Source organism: Pinus tabuliformis, chromosome 8, assembly GCF_031772625.1.
Source record: "Pinus tabuliformis cultivar Carrire ecotype Pingquan chromosome 8, CPIR1, whole genome shotgun sequence".
NCBI classification, from domain to species: Eukaryota; Viridiplantae; Streptophyta; class Pinopsida; order Pinales; family Pinaceae; genus Pinus; species Pinus tabuliformis.
In genome coordinates, this window is record NC_142294.1 from 1436869020 (window position 1) to 1436892494 (window position 23475).

At 36.4% G+C, this 23475-nt stretch overlaps 1 pseudogene; it reads right to left on the reverse strand.

The window, feature by feature from the left end:
- The window catches only part of LOC149241081 (uncharacterized protein At4g18257-like), a 50450-nt pseudogene extending 27562 nt beyond the window's left edge, over nucleotides 1-22888 (reverse strand).
- Between the last annotated feature and the right edge of the window lie 587 nt (nucleotides 22889-23475).

Consider the following 23475-nt stretch of genomic DNA (forward strand, 5'->3'; position numbering starts at 1 on the left):
AGCAATTAGACATACTTTCTACCATACCATTACCATGAAGTATTCGAAGGCCCTTCTCTCCCATATGTTGAAGCCTTTGATGCCATAGCATGGTCTTTTCTCCAGAGAACACTATATTTTCTACTCCACTTTCAGAAGCCACAGAGTTGTTGCACCAATCAATAACAATACTACCAAGAAGCTTGTACAGAGTCCCAATACGAACTCCTCGCATCAATACCAGTGATCCCCGAACCATCTTGTAGGTATCTTTCTCGAGCATTTTTTTTACACCTACATCATCTATCTTTCTTACAAAAAATAGATTTCTGGCTAATGCAGGAATATGCAGAACACTCGGAAGTGTTCTAATCCTTCCACCTTGCAAATTCAGCTTGACTTTTCCGCATTCGACGATTTTAGCCTTTCTATCATCCCATAAGAAAACATCACCACCATCATATTTCTCATACTTGCAAAACCACTCCCTATCCATTAGGGGAATTTTGAGGTCTAAAATGGGCCTCCTAAGAAAAATGTACAACCAAAATAAACTTTATAAGAACCAATAGGATTCAAGATGATGTTGTTAACCATGGGGGATGATTCACCATTTTTGGAGTAAAAACGTAAAAGGTTTAAAAATAAAATAAAATAATAAAACTACTTTTCAACTCCTATTTTCAACTTACCTCTCTAAGGTTTTACTCAAATTTTGAGTGGGAGTACTCGTTGGATGAAAAATTTAATTCCTCACCCAAGGAATACCCATGGTGCATACTTTCAATGGACCCTATTACACGAAAAATATGAAATACATGAAAAAACGTGATTGCAATCACATTTTTCATGTATTTATCATTTTTCATGTAGCAGGGTTCATTAAAAGTATGCAACATGGGTACTCCTTGGATGAGGAATGAAATTTTTCATCCAACAAGTGTTGCTGCTCAAAATTTGAGTAAACCCATAGGGAGATAAGTTGAAAATACGAGTTGAAAAAATAGTTTTTCTTTTTTCCTTCTAAAATTTGATGATGTAATCTAATCTTATTTTATTATTTCGACTATTATTTTATTATTTCCAATATTTTTTATAATTTCCTTAGGAGACCCATTTTAGACTTCAAAATTCCCCTAATGGGGAGTGAAGTGAAAGGATGCTCCTGAGTCAATCAAACATGCCTCATGATCTACATGTGTACTTGAAGAAGAAGCCAAGTACACATCCCCACATTCATCTAAGGTGGTTATCATCTCTACAGAAGGAGCATCATCAGATCCATTTCCTTTCTGAGGAGCTTTAGATCTATAGTCCTTTTTGAAGTGCCCTTCCTTTCTGCATTTCCAACATACCTTTACAAGTTTTCTTAGAGATTTAGATCTCCCACTTGAGGACTTATTTTTGTTTCTGTTTTGGGACCGCCCTTGTACAGACAAGGCATCTCCATTCTAGTTCTCCATATGTTTCTGTCTCATCTCCTCCGACAACAAGGATGAGACAATTTCATCAAACTTCAAGGTAGTTGTATTTCTACCTATTGCAACAACCAGATTATCCCATGAATCTGGTAGATAACACAACAAACTGATGCACTTATATTCATCTAAAATTTTTATATCAATAGTTAAAAACTGGCTTACCACAATATTACAGGAGTTCAGATGCTCTGTCATCGAGTCTCCATCCTTCATCCTCAGGTTATACAACTTTTTTCGCATGAACAATTTTTTCACCAGAGACTTAGATTTGTACAAAGTCCCTAACTTGATCCACAAATCCTTTGATGTAGCTTCCCCTGATACATTCAACAATACTGAATATGAGATACACAATTGTATTGTGCTCTTTGCCTTCTGATCCAACTTCGCCAAGTCTTCTGCTGATATTATTGTTGGTTTAGTACTCGGATATACTGCGATCCACTAATATTTATCGACCAGCAGATCGTCCATCTTGAGCTTCACTGCAAAAATCGATCCTGCATATATCCCACTGAACAAGGTCTACCATAGGCCCAAGACAAACCCCTTAATAGCAAAGGCATCCCCTTGAAGCTGAAACAACTCTGATACCAAATGTAGGTTTTAACCCTGTACAGAAATTACCTGCAGATGAATTCTAAAAATAGAAAATAAACAATGATGAGAATATAAAACAAATACACAGAGATTTTTCCCTGGATCCCAAAACCGGGACTACCAGATTGATTTTTCATTATGTTCCTTTCAATGTTACAATACATATATATATACATTTTGAAGCATTCATAAACGCCAATCCTTTAACCTTGGATTAGAACATAACTATAGTTCCCATGACCAGATCTACAAAATACCATGGGAAGAAAACCATCATGCCCAAAACCATGTGCAAAAACCATGCACAAAACTATAGGTAGTTCCGCCCACCTAATATAGGGTCCAATTTTTTTTCCTGGGGTGCTACCCCTGACCTCATGTAGGGGGGTTACCACCCCTTTGAAACCCCCAAACAGGGGGGGTTGTACCCCCCATGACCCCTCCTATTGTGCCAAACACAATGAATAGGGGGGGCAACCGCCCCCCTAATGAGCCCCCCACGTGTGCAACTAGTCGTGGAAAGAATATAATACACACCCAAAAACATATACATATATATATTGTGTTAATATGGATTGATTTTGTAGATGAGATAGCCTCCCAAAAACTTCACTGAGGTATGTTGATTATGTTTATTATTCGTTATCTAACATGGTATGTTTGCAAGAAGAAGAGGGTCAAAAATGACTAGCAAAATGGTGGATTACAATTTATGAGATTCTCCTTATAGATAAGATGAGCAACACAAAGATGAGTACTCTCCTGACATAAAAAATACTTTGAGATGTCTAAAGGCATATGGTAGCAGATCTCGACCGGGGCATAGTTGATACAGAGATGACATGGTCATAGGTGGAAGATGGTTGGATACACTTTACAATAGAGGTAGTGATTATGGATTCCATTCTGGTTCTGGACCAGAGAAACAAAATGGTCATCATCATTATCATCCTTACAGGAGGGGTGAGAAGCATTACTTATTAGATGATTTCAAGAAATCTGAGCCTCCTACATTTGATGGAGAGCTAAAGAAACCAGAAGATGCATAAGCATGGTTACTTGGGATGAAGAAATTTTTCGAGCTACATGATTATGAAAATTATATGAAAGTCAGGATAGCCATTTTTAGTCTCAAAGGGAAAGCATACATCTGGTGGGAAGGTTTAAAGTGTGTTAGAGGCATCAAGACAAAGGAGTTGAGTTGGCACAAATTCAAGAGACTTTTAGGAAGAAGTACTTGTTAGAGAGATATTATGATGGTAAGGCTAAATATTTCTATGAGTTGAAGATGGGATCGATGACAAAAAAAGAGTATATGAATAAGTTCTTGGATCGATTGAGGTATGTGCCATATCTTAAGGATGAAAATATGAAGGTTCAAAGATTCGTTAGTGGATTTCCTTTAGCATTTAAAGATCGGATTGAGTACGATGTGCCTAGGACATTGGAAGAAGTAATTGGGAAGATAAAACATTGTTATGACCAGTATAAGCATAGGTTGGAGCCTAAGTAGGGTTAGGAAGGTAATGACAAGAGTAAGGGAAAGTGGGATAAGAAGAGAGGAAGACCTCAGGATACATGTAACAAGGAGAATCTAACACCGTGCAAGAAATTCAATGCAGTTGATATAGGACAAGGATTCCAGTATGAGGAGCAGAACAAGGGTGATGGCAGGAAGCCTTTGCAGTGTTGGACCTATGGCAAGGATCAAGGTAGGAGAGATTGTCCACAACATCAGGGTGGCATACCTTAGATTTACAGTGTTGAGGAGGCACAGACAGTTGGGGATGTTGGACAAAGTATTCCTCATATTTATGCAGCATTGGATAATAGGCAAAATGATCATCAAACATCTATTATTGAGATGGAAGGTAAGACTTATGATCAAGTTGTTTCTATTTTGATTGATCCCAGATCTAACTATAGTTATATCAGTCTCGACCTAGTGGATAAGTGTTGCTTGAATAAAGAAGTGCATGCAGAGTCTTGCCATGGTGCAATTGGTTACATGTACTAAGAAAATAGTTCATCATTGGGTGAAATCTTATGCGTTTGAGCTGAAAAATATGTCTACATCAGTGTATCTAAATGTGCTTCCATTGGGATCATATAATATGTTGTTGGGTATGGATTGGTTGTACATTCACAAGACTAAAGTGGATTGCTATGATAAGGTTATTGAGTGTCTGGATGATGATGAAGATAAGAGAATGACGAGAAGATAATCTTGTAGGGCAAGAAGAAGCCTACATCTGTGAGAATGGTTACAACTATGCAGGCAAATTGGAGTAGCATGAAAAGGTGTGTATTGTTTGCAGTTCATATTTCCAGTGACAAAGGGAAGGATATTGAGCATGCTGAAGTCTTGAAGAGGTACCTATATTTGCAGCAATTTAAAGATGTATTTCAATCAAATATTTTAGAGTTATCACCTTATAGGGAAGTGGAATTTTCTATTGAGTTAATGTTAGGAGCAACACCAACATCAAAGGCACTGTACATGTTGAGCACCTCAGAGTTAGTGGAACTGAAGTTGTAGTTGAAGGAAATGATTGAAAAGGGATATATTAGGCCAAGTGTTTTGTCTTGGGGAGGACCATTGTTGTTTGTTAAGAAGAAGGATGGTACTCTTAGGTTATGTATTGATCACAGGGAGTTGAAAAAGGTGACGATCAAGAATATGTATCATTTGTCGTAGATCGATGACTTGTTTGATCAGTTGAAGGGAGCAACAATGTTCTCGAAAATTGACTTGAGATTAGGATATCATCAGTTACTCATCAAAGAAGAGGAGATCTACAAAACCACATTACAGGCTAGGCATGCACATTATGAGTTTGTTGTGGTTTCTTTTGGTTTGATTAATGCTCCAACTACTTTCATTTGTTTGTTGAATAGTGTGTTGCATCCTTTTTTGGAAAAGTTTGTGATAATATTTATTGATGACATATTGATATATTCTAGGAATGATGAAGAACATGAAAAAAATCTAGCAACAATGTTAAAATTGTTGAGAGAGCATTGATTGTATGCCAATTTTAGTAAGTGCAATTTCTTTCAGATATAATTTCATTACTTAAGGCATGTTGTTTCCAAGGAAGATATAGTAGTGGACCCGGAAAAGATCAGAGCTATCATGGAATGGGCAACTCCTAGGAATGTGGATGAGGTCAGATCATTCATGGGATTAGCAGGTTAATAGAGGAGGTACATTTGAAACTTCTCATGGATTGCCTATCCTATTACATGATTGCAGAGAAAACGAAATATGTTTGAATGGACATAGGATTGTGTAGCTAGTTTTGAGCAGTTGAAGCAGTTGCTTACGAACACTCCAATTCTAAAGATGTCAAATCTAGATAAAGAGTTTTTCGTGTGTACAAATTATTGCAAGAGAGGACTTGGTGGAGTTTTGATACAGGAAGGAAAATTGGTATGCAACGAATCAAAAAAACTGAATGAGTACGAGCATAATTATGTGACTCGTGATCTTGAGTTGGTAGCTATCATTCATGCATTAAAGATATGGAGACACTATATTCTTAGCAAGAGGTTTGTTTTAATGAATGATCACAGTGGGTTGAGATACTTGTTTGACCAACCTAATATGAATCCCAGTAAGGCTAGGTGGTTGGCTGCTTTCAGTGAGTTTGATTTTGAGATCAGGTACATTAAGGGAAAGGAGAACATGGTTGCAAATGCTCTTAGCATAAGAGTGTAGGTAAATCACATTTTCGCAGTAAGTTATTATGGGACAATCTTGCAGGAGAGAATCTTGTAGGTAGGACAACAGGATAGAAGGTATATGTAGCTTAAGCATAGGTTACAACAACAGGGTACAAGTGATCAGGATGTGGATTATCATCTCACAATAGATGGTTTAGTCAGATTTAGGGATAAGATCTATGTGTCAAACAATAATGAGCTCAAGAAGCTTATCTTGAGGGAATTTAATGTCAATCCGTATTGAGGTCACTCGGTGATCTAGGTGGCTCCGTACACACTCAAAATTCAGTAGTGGCTTAGAATAGCTCAAAAATCAAAGTCACCATATTGAAGTGAAACTAGGACCAGATCGTAGTGCTCATCGTCTTGATTCATCTGTTGGCAACAACACTCAAATCCGAGTTCGTATGCTCAAGTTATAGCTGGAAAAAGTTATAGTCAGAGTTGGGCAAGTGACAACCACTAACAAGGCAACAATTTGGAATTTTCTGCCAGACGAAATTCAACCGTCAGAACGAGTGAATTTGTCGCCTCGTTAATTTCTCTCGTAACCCCAAAAATCGATGGAAAATGTTTGACCAATTTTTTTTTTTTAAATTAAAAGAATTTAAAAAAATGGTGGTGGGCCTATCGGTCTCGCAACCCCTCATACCCGTCATATATATATATATATATATATATATATATATATATATATATATATATATATATATATATATATATATATATATATATATATATATGGGTTGGGGCTCGTGGCTAACTCGAGACCCTACCCTACGATTCGAGAAGTGGCTATGTTACAATGGGGGTTGACCGGTGTCGAATATGCGCCGATCGGTGGGATGGCCCGCTAGTGGCATTCCCATAACCAATGGCATATTAAAATGTGTAGCTCAAATCATATGCCATGTGTGAACACCGCTCAACGATTAACATAATTGCACACCGTTAAAACGAAACTGCCAACAGATGCACCACCAAAATTAAATACACCGAGTGCCAAATGGGGAGGACTGTGGGATTGGAACCCGGGTCTCCCACACATCATTTCGCTACCCAATCAACTAAGTCAACAAATTAATTGGTTAATTCACTCGACACTTTTTATTTAAACATCAACAAATACCATTTAACTTGCATAGGAGGAGCATTGAATGGAACCAGGTGCAGATGGAACCCAGCTAAGAGTAGGCACAAGTTTTGAGGTGGAGAATATTTGGGGGAATATTCCATAGAATATTCTATGATGTAGTGAGGAATCTAAAATATTCCATAGAGGGTGATTTTTCACAGTGTCAGATTCATGCCAACTTTATACTTAAACGAACCATAATTTTGTAGGGAGCATGATGGTGTGGTCTTTTTCCCCATCTAAGCAATAGGAATTCAGGCGACTATCAATAAGGAATATTTGTAGAATCTTGTGGAATCTAAAATATTCCCTTGGAAGTTGATTTTTGACAAAGACAGAATGATGTCGACTTTATAATCATTTTTCACATAATTTTGTAGGGAGAGTTGTGGTGTGCTCAAAATGTTCATCCAAGTAAAGAATTTTTTGGCCATCTTGAGGAAGGAATATTTGGGGGAATCTTTGAGATTCCTGAGGGTCCAAAATTTGATGGTGTTAGAAAGGCGTAAAATTTATAGTCGTTTGACACAATTTTGCGCCATGAATTCAGTAGTGTAGTCCATTTTGTTTGCTGATCTTTGTACTTTCTAGCCATACCAAAAGTGGAGGTAAATGATGTAGTAATTCCATGCTTTTCTTCTGATTTGATGAGATGATGTTTTTGTTGTTGAGATCCCCAATTACCATTATGTTGAGGGATACTTGTATGCCACTTCATGTGAGATTTTATTAGCTTGTCATTCTAAAGGAGGGCCCATTTGAGTGAGAGTTCCTAAGAACGTCTCGTGGAGAGACATGTCACTCTGCTTGAGGGAATTTATCCTTGTAATGAAAAATAATTTACTATGTACTTATCATAATCTTGCAACATTTAATGAAGCGACCTCCCCACTCTTGACACCAGGGTCCAGAGATGTAACCCACACTGGGTGAACTCTGTTATCAATGTGTTTGTGTTATTTGATTTGATGGTTGTCATTATGTTTCATCTTCTTTACAGTATGAAAATGTGGATTTTCATACTCTTTCATATGCAATTCTGCTAACATCACAAAAGTAAAATGTATTGGTTAATTCTGGTAGTTGAAAAGATAAGGATCACCCAAGATATTAGAAGACAATGACAAAAGTTAAGCAATTCTACTATTAGCCGAACTTGAAGAAAGAGGTGGTTGATTTTGTTGTGAGGTTTGGATTGTCAGCAGGTAAAAGCATAGTGTAAGCATCCAGGCAGTTTATTGTAGCTGATTCCGATTACAGAGTGGAAATGGGAGGTCATTTCTAATCGAAATTTGGATTAGGGGCAAAAATTTGCTCAAAAATCAAAGTGCTAAGAATCAATCAAAATCTGAATGATCACGTTCGTCTCGACAATACAATCCCAATGCAACTCGTTTCACTTAAAACAAACCTCGTATGAGAAAGATCTCACATTCTATTCGCTTTGCCAAACAGAAGAATTTTGAAACAAAAAGTACAGTCACTGCATAATTATCAATACGTACTACTAATGTGGCAGATGACTGTGCAAGTCAAAGGTTGGTCAATGACCAGTGAGGTCACGCCAAGTGGTGTTATATGAATGGCCAACAGTTTGATGCGTTGGCATTTTTTCATTGGTTGGGGAAGCACCAATGAGAAGGTGGCATGTGGTAGGCCCGAAGACCGCCACATGTCCCCCCCCCAAAGGCTTATGAGCATCAGTGCGTAATGGAAAAATTTTATTGGTAGGCTTGGGAGTCGAACCTGTGACTTGCACTGCACAAGCCCAACGCATTACCACTATGCCGCGCCAATGTTACTTAACCAACTACAAGAAAACATTGTATTTAAAGTTTAATATGTGGTTGGTTGGGGGGAGGAGAGGGCCAAACCCCTCCCCATGTGACCAAAACCCATAACCAGAAGCTATATCTTAACGATAACCACGCCATTAAACACACTAAGTGATTTTAATGGTAACTAAGCCATTATTATCACTAATTAAGTGGGATTAGGTTGGCAACAGTTTGGTAGGTCTGCTAAATCCAACCTTACTCCAAATTTGGCGGAGTTAACTGGAGTTTCTCTAGTTTTGGTGGAGTTTTCCTAGGGAAAATTGAAGAGGCCATAGCTTTGGCATATTTCGACCAATTTTGGCTCAGAAAGAGTCATTCCTCGATGATTTGGATGCTCTGAACACAATGGAATAGGTTGCAGAGGCGGAAAGGAACTTCTGTACATGATGTTTCTACGTTGAAGTTTAAGGAAGCTTAGGGCCACCAGGAGAGGAGGTCAAACCTAGATCAGCTGAAGTCCAATTCCAGAGCTTGGAAAGTAATTTTTGGGGGTTTTTGGGTCTTCTAAATCCAATGGAGGAGGTTGCAAAATCATTGGAGCATTTCATGTGCATGTAATACGAGAATTGACCATTAATCCAAAGAGGGTCTAACCATTGAAGCAGATCCAAGGAGATGTAGCCCACGAGGGGTGAACTCCTTTATCAGCTTTGTGTTATGATTTTGTTGTGTTTTACTTCTCTACATTTTACTTGTTGTATATGTGTTTTTAACAGCTAATTAACCTCATAAATTTCTCATAAAAGACACATAACTTGACACATAATTCCTCACATTTTGGTTAATATGAGATGATCCTAAACACAATTTTTTTATACTAATGAGGGAGCTTGCATAGCATTAAGAAGTTTGCCCAATATTTTAGATTAGGTTGGTATCAAAGCATTGTTAGCTCATTTTAACCCTTAGATGGTTTGCCAAGGTTAGCTAGAAAATTAGCTATTGGTTTTGTATTTGTGCAAGGAGAATTTAACTGTGTGCAAGTTTATGCGTGAATCTTTTTTATGCATTAAAAGTGTGATGATAGCTTCAAAAAGTGATGTTTCTAATCCATCTTCCTTAGCAAGACTCTTTGATTTAGAGATGTTGCAAGAGATTATCATCATGAGAGATATGGTGCAAGAGATGAATGAAGATAGGAAGGAGAACACTATACTTCAAGAGGAGTTGATGGCCATGAAGGAGGAGAAGCAAGAGCTTCTTGAAAAGATGCATGAGATGGAGATTCAACTCCATGATGCCAAGGAAACCCTAGCCAAGTATGTGCATGAAAATGAGGTATGCAATTCAATTTTATCTTCAATTTCCTCTCAAAATGAATGTTTTGGTGCTTTTGAAAGACACACTAGAGGAATAGGGTCCAAATTATTGATGAAGATGGGCTATGAAGGTAAAGGGTTAGGCAAACATGCACAAGGTATAGTTGAGCCAATTTTTGTTGAGGAAAGGCCTAGGTATTTGGGTCTTGGTTATGGCCAACATGATGGAGAATGCTCCAAAACCAAGGAGGCACATGAAGGTTTTCCAAGAAGGACTTTCACTACATGCTTGTGAAGTTTGTGTTCATGAGGAATGCAAAAGTTTTATACCCACTTTTCAAGAAGATGCTCAAAAGCATGCAACTAGTGGAAATGGAAAACAAGAGGATGTTGAAAGCTCTAAGTTCATTGAAACCATTGTTGGTATCCCGAAGAGAGCCACTACTTCATCAAATTCACCTCCTCAATAAGGCGAAAAAGGTGAATGTGAAGGTATAAATATGCCTTTAATCAAGTTTCCTTTGATTATGATAAACATGGTAAATATTCACATAAGATTTGGAGAAACTTTACATGTTCCTTTTGTGGTTTGAATAACCATATTGTTTTGAGGTGTTGGAAGAGGATAGCCATACACAGGAAACTTTCAAAACAAAAGAGACAGAAAACCAAAGGTCCATTGGATAATGGAAATCATGTTGAAAAGAAGATGCAATTATTTTGTAGTCATTGCCATAAGCAGGGTCATCTTGTAGACAATTGTTGGAATTTGAATCCAAAAAGTCATCCATGAAATTTAAAGGTGGAGAGATATTTTGCCAAGAATGGAAAAGAGGATTTTATAATTGATGTGGGTCAGGATGATACACATGATGAAGTGCAGCTGAAAGAAGTGCCATGGAAATGGTTTGGAAAGAGATGGTTAGATTTCTTAACCAATTAAGGCCTTGCATTTCTTTTGATAATTGATGAAATTTTTTCCTTATTGATGCATTTATTTTCTCCTAAAAGTATGCTACATATTGCATGAAGAAAGATGTTGGAAAAATAGAGTTATGTTGGCTCACTTAGATGTAGCAAAGATGGAAATTTGAAACTACAAATTCGCATGCATGTTGCATTCTTGAACTTGCATGTTTACGCCAGGTTGGTGTTCGAAAGTGGATCATTTGACTCACTTTATTGCAAAAAATTTTGTCACTTCAACTCTTTAATTACTCGTACATACCGTTTGGATTCTTGTACTTGTGAGAGAGTTGAAATTGTTATACATGCATGAGATTTTGTGTGGGTGAACAGTGGAATTTTTAATAGTTTCATTATGCTTGAACATGCATGAGTGATTGACTTGTGTTGGTTGATTGCTTTGTTAATATGTATGTTGTCAACTTGAGAATGTTGATCATTTGCACATGCATGAGTGTCGGCTTGTGTGGTCGATTGGTTGTTACATGCATGTTATATTGATTTGGAAGAGTTGATTTTTGTCTCCAAAGATGGAAGGGAGATGTGACGAATTGTTTCATGAGAATGTGGAATTCTTGTTGTAAATCGTTAAGTTGTTGTACATGCCTTTACTTGATTTGAAAGTCAATTGTTTAAAGAAGCATGTTTTGTTGACTTGTGTTTAGTCAATGGTTTATACACCAAGATGTAAGATTACATGGCAATGTTCACATGATGTGACATTTGTTTCTTTGAAGAAGCAAAAGGAATAGGTCATCAAGTTCTTCTTGCATGAATGTTTTTTCAAGGTTAATGGTGTTTTTGTGACAAGATGTTGCAGGATTTTGGAAGGTCCACACTTGAGAAAGAGGCTGATGATTAGCCTTCATTCTAAAATCATGACATGAGTAGCATGTTAATACTGGAGGATGATGGAATCAAGAAGTGAAAGTGAAAAAAAAATGCCAAAAAAATTTGTAGCCCTTGTAAAATATCAAATGGTATACAATGCATTTGATGTGTTGAAGCCAAGAAGTGAAAGAGATGGCGAATGCATTCTTCTAGATGAGCAATTTGGAACCGTGGAGGTAAAAGAATGGTAATTTATTTTCTTTTTATTACTGATATTGGAACTCGTTGCTATAGTTCACTCAGATGGGCTTAACTTGGAAAAGTGGTTTCCAAGGAGAAGCTTGCATAGAATGCATGTGTTACAAAGGAGGAACATGATTCTCAGTGGGAAGGCCACCAGTCAGCTTTCCAAGCATCGAGGGATCGCTTTGGTACAATAGGGTGTTTAATCAGCAAGAAACCAACAAGTGTTGGATTGGGTCAACAACAAAAGGAGAACATTGGTTGAAGTGCCAAGCCATTTGCAAGGCAAGGCATGTCAGTGAACCCAAGTGGCTATCTTGGAGATTTTTCCAAGTAGAATCAATTGATAGAACTTGGGAATGAGAAGAGTTTTTCAGATCTCATAATATAACCATCTTTTGTGGGTCCCAAAGCCTGTCAGTGGGAAGGAGTGATTGAAATTTGGATTAGGGGAAAAATTTGCTCAAAAATAAAAGTGCTTGGAATCAATCAAAACCTGAACGACCACATTCGTCTCAGTGATACAATCCCAACTCAACTCATTTCACTCAAAACAGAGCTCGTATGAGAAAGATATCGTGTTCTGTCCACTTTTCCAAATAGAGGAATTTTGAAAAAAAAAGTACAGTCATTGCACAGTCCGTACTGTTGACATGGCAGGTGATTGTGCAGGTCAAAGGTTGGTCAACAACCAGTAGGTCACACCAAGTGGTGCTGTATGAATGGTCAATAGTTTGATGTGTTGGATTTTTTCATTGGTTAGGGAAGGACCAATGAGAAGGTGACATGTGGCAAGCTCAGAGGCAACCACATGTCCCTCCCCAAAGGCCTATGAGCATCCGCGCATAATGGAAAATTTTTATTGGCAAGCCGGGGAGTTGAACTCGTGACTTGCACTGCACAAGCACAACGCATTACCACTACATCACGCCAATGTTACTTAACCAACTATGAGTGCACGTTGTATTTAAAGTTTAATACGTGGGCCAACCTCCTCCCCATATGACCAAAACCCATAACTGAAGGCTGGAGCTTAACGATAACCATGCCATTAAACGCACTAAGTGATTTTAATAGTAATTAAGCCATGATTATAACTAATTAAGGGGATTAGGTTGGTAGAGATTTGGAAGGTTCGCTAAATCGGCCTTACTCTAAATTTGGTGGAGTTAACTGGAGTTTCTCCAGTTTTGGTGGAGTTTTCCTAGGGAAAACTGAAGAGGCCATAACTTTGGCATATTTCGACCAATTTTCGCTCAGAAAGAGTCATTCCTAGATGATTTGGATGTTATGAACACAATGGAATAGGTTGCAGAGGCAGAAAATCACTTTTGTATGTGATTTTTCTACGTTGAACTTTAAGGAAGCTTAGGGCCACCAGGAGAGGAGGTAAAGCCTAGATCAGCTGAAGTCCAATTGCAGAGCTTGGAAAGTCATTTTTTGGGTTTTTGGGTCTTATGAATCCAATGGATCAGGTTACAAATCCATTGAAGCACTACAGTTTCATGTAATTAGAGCGTTGACCATTAATCCAAGGAGGTCCTAGCCATTGAAGCAGGTCCAAGGAGATGTAGCCCAAGAGGGGTGAACTCCTTTATCATATTTGTGTTATGGGTTTGCTGTGTTTTACTTCTTTGCATTTTATTTGTTGTATATGTGTTTTTAACAACTAATTAACCTCATAAATTGCTTATAAAAGACACATGACTTGACACATAATTCCTCACATTTTGGTTAATTTGAGATGATCCTAAACACAATTTTTTTATATTGATGAGGGAGCTTGCGTAGCATTAACAAGTTTTCCCAACATTTCAGTTCAATTTCCATGGATTTCATTATAGGTTCACCAAGGGCATCGAAGCAGTATGATTCCATCATGGTTGTGGTTGATAGGTTAAGTACGGTAGCACACTTCATTGCAGTTAAGTCTACGAATTTAGCTAGAGAAGGTAGCTCAAATTTTCATCAGAGAGATAGTGAGGTTTCATGGTGTTCCTAAGAAGATTGTATCTGATAGAGATTTCAAGTTCACTTCTAGGTTTTGGAAAGAGTTGTTTGTAGGTTTGGGAAAATTACAACTTAGCATCCATAGAAAAATGTACAGACATAGAGGTTTAATAAGATCCTTGAGGACATTCTAAGGATGTACATTATGCATCGCTAGAGGAAGTGGGAAGAGTATGTACCACTGGTTGAGTTTTCCTATAAAAATGGGTACCAGGAGTTGTTGAAGATGAATATGTTTGAGGAACTTTATGGGCAGAGTTGTAATACTCCTATCAGTTGGAGTGATTCAATCAACAAGGTATTGATTAGATCCGATATGTTGGCCAAGATGGAATAACAAATGCAAGTTATTAAGAGTAATTTGAAGGCAATACATGACAGGATGAATATTTATGTAGATCAACACAGGGTATTTAAGGAGTTGCAGGTTGGGGAACATGTGTACTTCTGCATCAAGAGCAAGAAGATCTCCTTGAGGACTGGATCATGTGCCAAATTGGCACCTCAATATTGTGGGCCTTTTGAGATCCTTGAGAGGTTTGGACCAGTATCCTACCGATTTGCATTGCCTTCGATAGTGAAAGTCCATAATGTTTTCCTTTTTTCATTGCTTAGGAATATGTCTAAGATGTTGATCATGTGATTAATTGGTCTGTATTGCAGGTGGAACTAGAGGGATAATTCTAGTTATAACCACAAGGCATATTGTAGCAGAAACATCTCATGCTCTCGAACAGAGCAATCGAGCAAGTTAAAGTGTAGTGGATGGACTTTGGGCACGATCAAGATACATGGGAGATGGATGGTCAAATGTAGGCTATGTATCCTTCTTTATTCGTCAGTTGAGTGGATATTATTTGGTATATACGTGTTTGATTCTGAGTTTTTCATATTTCTAAGCATATGTATGTTGTAAACACCGGATCGAGCTGTGTTATAAAGCTCCAATAAGCAATATGGTGTTCATGTTATGATGGTCATTGACTTGGTATATGATATGATGTAAATGTTGCATCGATTTGTGTTATAAATCTCCATGGGAAGCATGTGTTTTGTTGATTTATTGGTGTCATTGAACACTGTCCACAGTGTTCTGCTAAGGAGGAGGGGTTTTTAACAACCCCCTGGTTGATTTTCTATGTAAATACAAAAAAAATAAGACCATGGTCATGGGACACATATTCCAAGATGAATGTTGGGAAAACCATAGTGATGGGTATCATTGAATGGCTATGGAAATTGGAAAATACAATATGGCAATAGTTGGCATTTTATTTATGAAATAAATAAAAATAGGAGAAAAGGAAGGTGAAGAGAAATAAACTTGGATGAGAAGGAAATTTATTTTTAAAGAATAAGAATTTACTAACTAAATTAAAAATAGACAAATTTATTTTTAAAGAATAAGAATTTACTAACTAAATTAAAAATTCATAAAAGTAAAATAATAATAAACTAATTTAATTAATAAAAAAGAATTAATCAAATTAAAATTATATCATGTGTCGGCCATTATTAAAAATTAGGGTTCTTAGCTTATTTATAACCTGGTCTTGCTCTCTTCTCTCAAGAATAATTTCTCATTCATATTCTTCTGTTTTGTCCTGATGATGGACCCCCTTTGGGGTTTGAAACGTTGGCAAAATGAACAAGAAACTGTGGATAATCCGGATCATGAAGCTACGAGAAGGAAATTGAAGGAAAAATAGAGGAAAATGAAGAAAATAGAGGCCTTAACGATAAAAAGGCTTCTTTAGGTTAATTCATAGCTTTTGATAGTTTAGTTGAGCCTTTTGACAATTTTTGGGTGGAGCTCACTTCTGTTATCTCAATCTCTCATACTTTTGCACACTTAGAGATATATTGGAGCATGCCTGGAGCACTCTAGTTTCACTTGGATTAAAGAAAGAAGGTAAAGGAAAGTAGGAAAACGTAAGGGAACAGGTGGATCAATGACTACAACTAGATTTATTTGTAGGTAACATGTTGCATTTGTGATTTCCTTTCTGATGTTTGGATGCATGGTATATGCATGTGATTTCTAGTTATGTGCTCTCATTGGCATGGAGGATTGCCTGAATTGATAGTGGTTTTAGCCTTGGCTTTCCATTTCCTGGATAACCATGGTGTTATGGGTTTTTTCCACTTGATTGTTTTCTTATTAGTGCTCGTAATTCCTTATGACTATGAGTTGGAACAAAAGCTCAGGAAGCCCTGGAAGAACTTGGGTTGAGTTACTAGTCCTGGAGCCCAGGTTGGGAAAAACACTTTAGAGCCCTTGGTGGGTTGATTTACTAGTCCCTGGAGCTGGGTTAAATAAATACTCTAGAGCCCTAGAAGGTTATGGGTTGAGTTACTAGTTCCTGGAGCCTTAGACAACTTGGGTAGAGGCCGATCTGGTTGGTGTTAGTGACGTCCAACCGTGAGGTGGAATCACCGGTTGAGGGTTGAGGCAGTTGGCATTTGGAAGCCCCAATTTGGTTTTGTATTGGTTTATTCCATGATATCCCACATTCATGCTTGGAATATGGTGTGGGGGTGATTAACTAAAAGATAGATTTGGTTCAGCCCAATCTATGGTTGGGTGGTACGTGGAAGTTCTTGACTTGGTTGGTAGTTTCCTATGTTAATATAAGACATTTTATTATCGTGATCTATGAGCATTTGTAGTATTATGTTGGTGATAATATGGGTGAGTTTCTATAGTTTCTATGTTGGTTTTTTTCTGGTTATATGATGTGTACCATCCATGGCTCTTTTCATGAATCGTTTAGTTATCAATTGATTGATGAATGTATGGACTAATAAGTGTTGTTGTAGCTATGTGGAGAGGGAGTAAAGCCTTCTTGGTAATTCTTAGATGAATCTCATACTATTATAATCATATATGCATTCACGACCTGTAGCTTACATGTTTCTTGAAGTCTTTGACAAAAAGTCTAGTGTGTTATAGGCAATCTAGGTCAATCTCTTGATTCGAGTTTGAATGTTTAGATTTTTCCTCATGCCAATAATGATTTTGGAAAGTCTCAGACAATTTTGGGTAGTGGTCTAGAGGCTGGCCTAGAATTGTGGCTTAGATTTTAGGACTGCACCCTCTGAACTAGAAGTTTTGGGCTATAACCACATGTAAGCGGTGTCATGTGTGCGGTTGGAGCCCTATAACTGAACCCTTATGGGATTTTTCATGTGTTTGGGGGTTAAGTTGTGAGAAAAGTAGCTTCAACTTAGGGTTTGGTCACCTGAGGTGGTTATTTGGCCCTTGAGTGTCTTGTAAGCCTTGAGGGATGTCTGTAAGTTGTCAGTGTTGGCCCCACTTCCATAACTGAAAGTTGGAGGTCAGGTCATGTCATAGTAACTCTTCGTCTCATGTTTACCTCGGAAGGTCAGCGAAATTGGGTAAATGTGGGATGGAGGGTAACAAAAGGTGACTTAGGATTAATAACTATGTATAATTTCCCCTTAGATCCCTTTCTCCTGTGAAAACATAGCTCCTATGACTCTATTTGTGTTTGTCTACGACTGGTGATGTATTTTATTTTATTATTTTTAAACATAATTTACATATTGCTTGGCATGTGTCCATACATTATATTTACAATACACATTGCCTAGAATTTCCATACATTATACTTACAATACACATTGCTAATTATAGGCATTATAAATTGGTGTGTTATACATAAGACAAGTCCTTCTATGTTAGGGATCTTAGATTCTACATGCTCTCAAGTTTCAATAAGTAATATAATATAAATGGAAAGCCACAAGATTTTTAAGAGAGGATCCAAAGTGTCCCAAATTCCTATTTATTACTATATTTTTGGTCTACATTGCTAATAATATTTTTTCTATTCATACTTATTTCCCTTTTCCCTTCCTTCATGGCTTATTCTACCTTTCCAAATTCTTTACTTGATTTAACTTAGTCTTTTGGAATGAAGTATTCATTTATAAATATTCGCGACCCTTTAAACTTAGAGTATTACTAAGAATGCAATATTTATGGTTATCAAAGCGCGACCCTTTAAACTTAGAGTATTACTAAGTGTGTGATATTTATGGTTATCAAAGCTTACCTTAACATGGATTAATCTATCTTTATGCAACTTATAACTTATCCTTTTAACCACCCAAGTTATATCCAATTGATGACTTTAAATTGTTTTTACCAAGTCAATTATATATAATAATGGTTGAAACCTAATCCATAAGGATTATGGTGAATGCATTTTTCTTTTGAGAAAGAACATGAAGAGTCTAAAGAGATTGTAAAGAGCCATCAAGAGTCCAAGAGACCTCTTGGAAGATGAAACCAAAGATCATAAAATAATTTATTTATGTGTAATTATTCTAATGAGAAATGCATCACATGATTATATAAATACACTCTCCATTCTTGACTATCTAATACTAGTATCAAAGCATGTACCTTCCTAGATTTCTCGATTGCGTGAGAGCCACATGTTTGTGGCTATTTCTAAAACTATCAGGTATGTAGAAATCTTTCACTCACCTAGGGTTTTGTCCATGTGGTATATGCCCATGCTTCTCTTTCTATGTGTTGAAGCACCTTCCATACTTTGGTATCAAAATACTTTTCATTGGAAAACCAATTAGATATACCTTTCTAAGTTTTTCATATATGCCACTTTGAGTAGCCATGAAACCGATGATCGTTTCTTTGTCTATGCATATATTATAGATCTTCGTCTCATCTCAAAAACTGGCTTAAATACCTCTTTGTGTACTCATAGCTACCATAGGAGAAATGAAATAAATAAGAACTCTATAAATTTCCATGATGAGCATGTTACTAATGTTTTTTATCATAACAAACGATGTTGATGCTTTAGTTATGGAAAAGGCTTCAGCTGCGGCTCCATCTCTTGGATCTTGTTCAAATATTCTTCTTAGTTTATCACCATTCTTAATTTTATCATGCTCGTAGCTACCATAGGAGAAACGACAAAAAAAGAACTCTATAGATTTCCATGATGAGTATGTAACTGATGTTTTTGATCATAACAAACCATGTCAATGCTTTGTTTATGGTGATGGCTTCAGTTATGGCTCCATCTCCTGGATCTTCTTCAAATACTCTTCTTAGTTTATCATCATTCTTAGTTTTATCATGCTCATAGCTACCATAGGAGAAACAACATAAATAAGAACTCTATAAATTTCCATGATGAGCATGCTACTGATGTTTTTTATCATAACAAACCATGTCAATGCTCTGGTTATGGTGATGGCTTCAGTTGTGGCTCCATCTCTTAGATATTGTTCAAATACTCTTCTTAGTTTATCACCATTCATAATTTTATCATGATAACCAACAAGCAACAAGGAAAGGATTGATTTAGTTCCCTCAAATCCTTCGTTACTAATGACATGGTATGTCTGTGGGAGTTTTTTTCTAGTAACAATCCATTAGGACAATCCATTGACCAAAAACAGTCCTAGCCCTGTCCAAGCACTTGCAAAGACACCATTATGCCCCTTAGTGAATGTAATGATATTGTCATTTCCCTTGCTTCTCTTATAATAGTTCCAAACCCTGTGTCTACTCTGGCAAAGAGCATTCCTCAAAAAAACTCTAGTGCTATAAATAGTATGGGCATACTAGGATTGAGTTCCTCCTCTCCCAAAAAAGGATCTGTAGAAATTTTGTATAATTATACCAGGTTCATTTTAATTGCAATTTTAGCCAAACTTCTATCATCAAATGATTTTCAAGTGATATTTGATTAGGCATTAAATCTAGGTATGATTTTTCATAGCCCCACAATTCCATTCCTTTGAATTCCTTTATCTTGTCGAGAGGATTTCTAGAGCCTAGAGCCAAAGTGAGAGTTAGAGCTAGGAGCAGAGTCATGTTTCGTGAGCATGATTTGGTTTGCGGCCATTCTTAAAATGAATGACCACAAACCAAACATAGGGAACTCCAACAAAGCTAGAGCTTTTCCCTATATGCAGACAATCAACCTATACTAGCACACAAAAACTCTAATGGGGAAAGTCCTCTGAGACAACACTAACACTCAATAAGAAATCAACTAATGGAGTAAATGGAAAACATCAATAGGAAAATCACACCCCTCACCAAGAGAATCACAGGCATGGATCCCTCCACCTCAGACACAAATGAAGAACCCCAGATGCCAAGTTAGGAGAACGACTTAGTAGAATGAAAAGTTACATGACATATGCTCATGCTAACAATACAATTTCTAATAATGCAACAATTTTTTCAGTTCATATAATATTTTCTTTATAAATGTTTTTATTTTTTTTGTCTTGTAAATTCATCAAATCATAAACAATATAGATAATCTTACATTTTTTGTATTTATACTACTCATCTAATTTCCCAATAACAATAGTTAATAAATTTAATAATATATATATCTATATATAATTATAATTTATTAAAATAATAATACTTTTTTCTCTATATAATTGACGATTTTTCTCTCCTTAACATAATTGACGGTAGAGGTCGATGAATCTTTAGTTTTCTCAAATATTTTATGAGTAAAAGTAAATCCCATCCTTTGCCTCTGCCTTTGATGTATTGAATGAGATTTCTTTTTGATAAGATTCTCCATCAACATTAGAATTAACCTCATTTTAAACTAAGTTTAACTGAAATAATAAAATAATTAATTTTCATGGTAAATAATATAACTGTAATGTTTTTTCTTAAAAGGTAAGTCTCTAGTTTCAAATCGTGATACACGAATAGGATTGCCACCCTGGAGTGGAATAACAATTGTGTTGTTGGTTGAAACTCGATGTAAATATACTTTGCAGCCGAGCTATTGGAACAAAATCCAATCCAGGGATGATTCCAGTGGCGCGAGATCGAATCACAGCAAAAACTCTACGTTGTAGTTTTCATACACATCACACATGACAGTTAATTAATTTTCGTAACAGCCGTCAGATCTGCTTCACTCGTCGAATTTCTTCCATGGCAATTTCTAACATTCCTCAGACTTTAACAAAATGTTTATGGCCCTTAGCTTTAGTGACCAAATTATAAAATTATAGCGGTTGTACAAAAAATAGACGCATTTTAAAACTAACATTCCTCGGACTTTAACAAAATGTTATGGCCCTTAGCTTTCGTAACCAAATTATAAAATTATAGCGGTTGTACAAACAATAGACTCATTTTAAAAGCCATAGATCTAAATCATTATAAGCATGTGCATATATATGTTTTTTAATATTTTTGTAAACTAGTGAATACAATTTAATATCTGTAGGGTTAAAATAATAATTTTCCATAATAGAAGGAAGGAAAGGTAGTATATGTTTTTTTCGAAGATAACATTTCGAAGAAGTAAATGAATACCACAAGAAATTTAATTGGGAGGATTGCAGATAGAAGAGAATTTTAATTGGGTGCAAAATATTATATGCACTTCAAAACAGATGTAGAGAGGCAACATTAAGTGATTTTTGGACTCTTAGTTTGTCTAGTGATATTATATAGGTGTGAGCTATGGGCTAGCAGCGACCCTGTTTCAAAATGAAAACAAATTGAAAAAATCCAAAAACCCTTGATTATGAGCAAGTTCAAAATAAAAAAGTTTGGTTCCTTATAATATAATGTTGAGTGAAACAAAGTCAGCGCCCATTGAAGCAATTGCTATGGCACAATAAAATGTTCGGTTCATTATGAGATAATGTTGAGTGAAATAGGGACATGGTGCAATAAAAAGTTCAGTTCCTTATGAGATAATGTTGAGTGAATTTAGGGGCAACTCCCATCCAAAGAATTGCTATGATGCCTCTAATCAAGTATCTTTTTTTTGGAATTGAGCAAATGGGAGTAGGTAGATAGCAGAAAGTTATCTTCAATGAAGGCATGAGTGAAAGAAAGAAATGGGTGAGACAAAACAACAAATAGAGGTAAAAATGAAATATTTACCTCAATGCATGTCCAACAAATAGCAAGGAGTTAAATAATTTTGTTATGGAGAAGTTTCGTAAAGGGTATATGGGGAAAACAATTGGGTAGAAAGAAGAAGCACTATGTTCATTAATTCAACCCCACTTGTGATCTCCAACAAAAAAAAGTACATTGGAGCCAACATTCAATGGAGAGCAAAAATTCTTATTGCTCAATTAAGAACTAAGTCACATCAACTTTAGTGTGAAAGGGGAAGGTGGAAGAGACCTAAAGAAGCTTGAGAAGAATGGGTGTGTCTTTTTACACATATGGGACAGTGGAATCTGAAAACCAATTCATTTTGGAATGAAATGCTTTGAGAGACATCAAGACAATTATGACAGTATGTTAGCCTCAATTCCTGGCATTGTCTTTTCAATGAGGACATTGTTAGAAAATTGGGTCAGCGAATCAGTAAGAAAATAATTGAATTACAAAAAGAAAAAACAAAAAAACTAATCCAATAATCTCATAGATATTAAAATATCATTCATTCATATATATATATATAAACCATAGATATTAAAATATCATTCCTTCTATCTCTCTATATATATATATAAACCAAAAAGGTTACAGCATCTGTTAGGTGTAATTTTTTTCCTTAAATTAATTGGCGGAGATTATCTTACCTGGAGCATTCCCGTAGCTGTATTGGTTGAGATGGAGACAGAGATCCACGGCAGAATTACGGGCCTCTTTGTTGCCGGAAAATAGCAGCGGAGTGGCCCCCTGGCATCGCCCTCTTTTTCTTTAGCGGCGGCAGAAAATTCCGTAGGCCGAATCACCAGATTTGGGAATTTTGCGTTGCAGGTTTTGAATTTCTGGATGCGAGTTGCAGCGATAGCCGTGGCCATGTCTCTTTCTATCTTTGGCTGGGCAGATGCTAGATAATAATTTGTTGTGTGATGAATGATGAATGAATTTATATAGAAGGCCTTCAGTGGAGAGATCCGCAATAATGCCGGGCGGCAGCTTTCCTTGACTATTATCGGTGTCGTGAAAACAACGCCAAAAAAATTAAATTGCATGAGCTTTGAAGTTTCACTTCTCCTGATCGGACAATAGATTTTCTTGAAGAATAAATTTATGCGGAACTTGCTAACGGCAGAGACTTCATTTAGTCACGTACCAAATGTTTATGGAAAATCAACTTTATTTTTGTAGTTTGCTATTTGTTTATTAAAAGAGAGTATTTCACTGGGATTTAAATAGAATATTTGATAGAATTATCGGCGATAAAGTAGGACTATAAACTAACAAAATGAGCATATTAGCGTGTGACAACTCGAAGATTCAACTAAATGTTATTTTTAATTATTAAAATAAAGCGTACATGAAAGTTTCAAGTTATTGTACTCTGTTTTGGTAATTGAAGAATGTAAGTTATCATGTTGAATAAAATTATTTTTTCCGGCCATTGGTTAAATTTAAATCACATCTT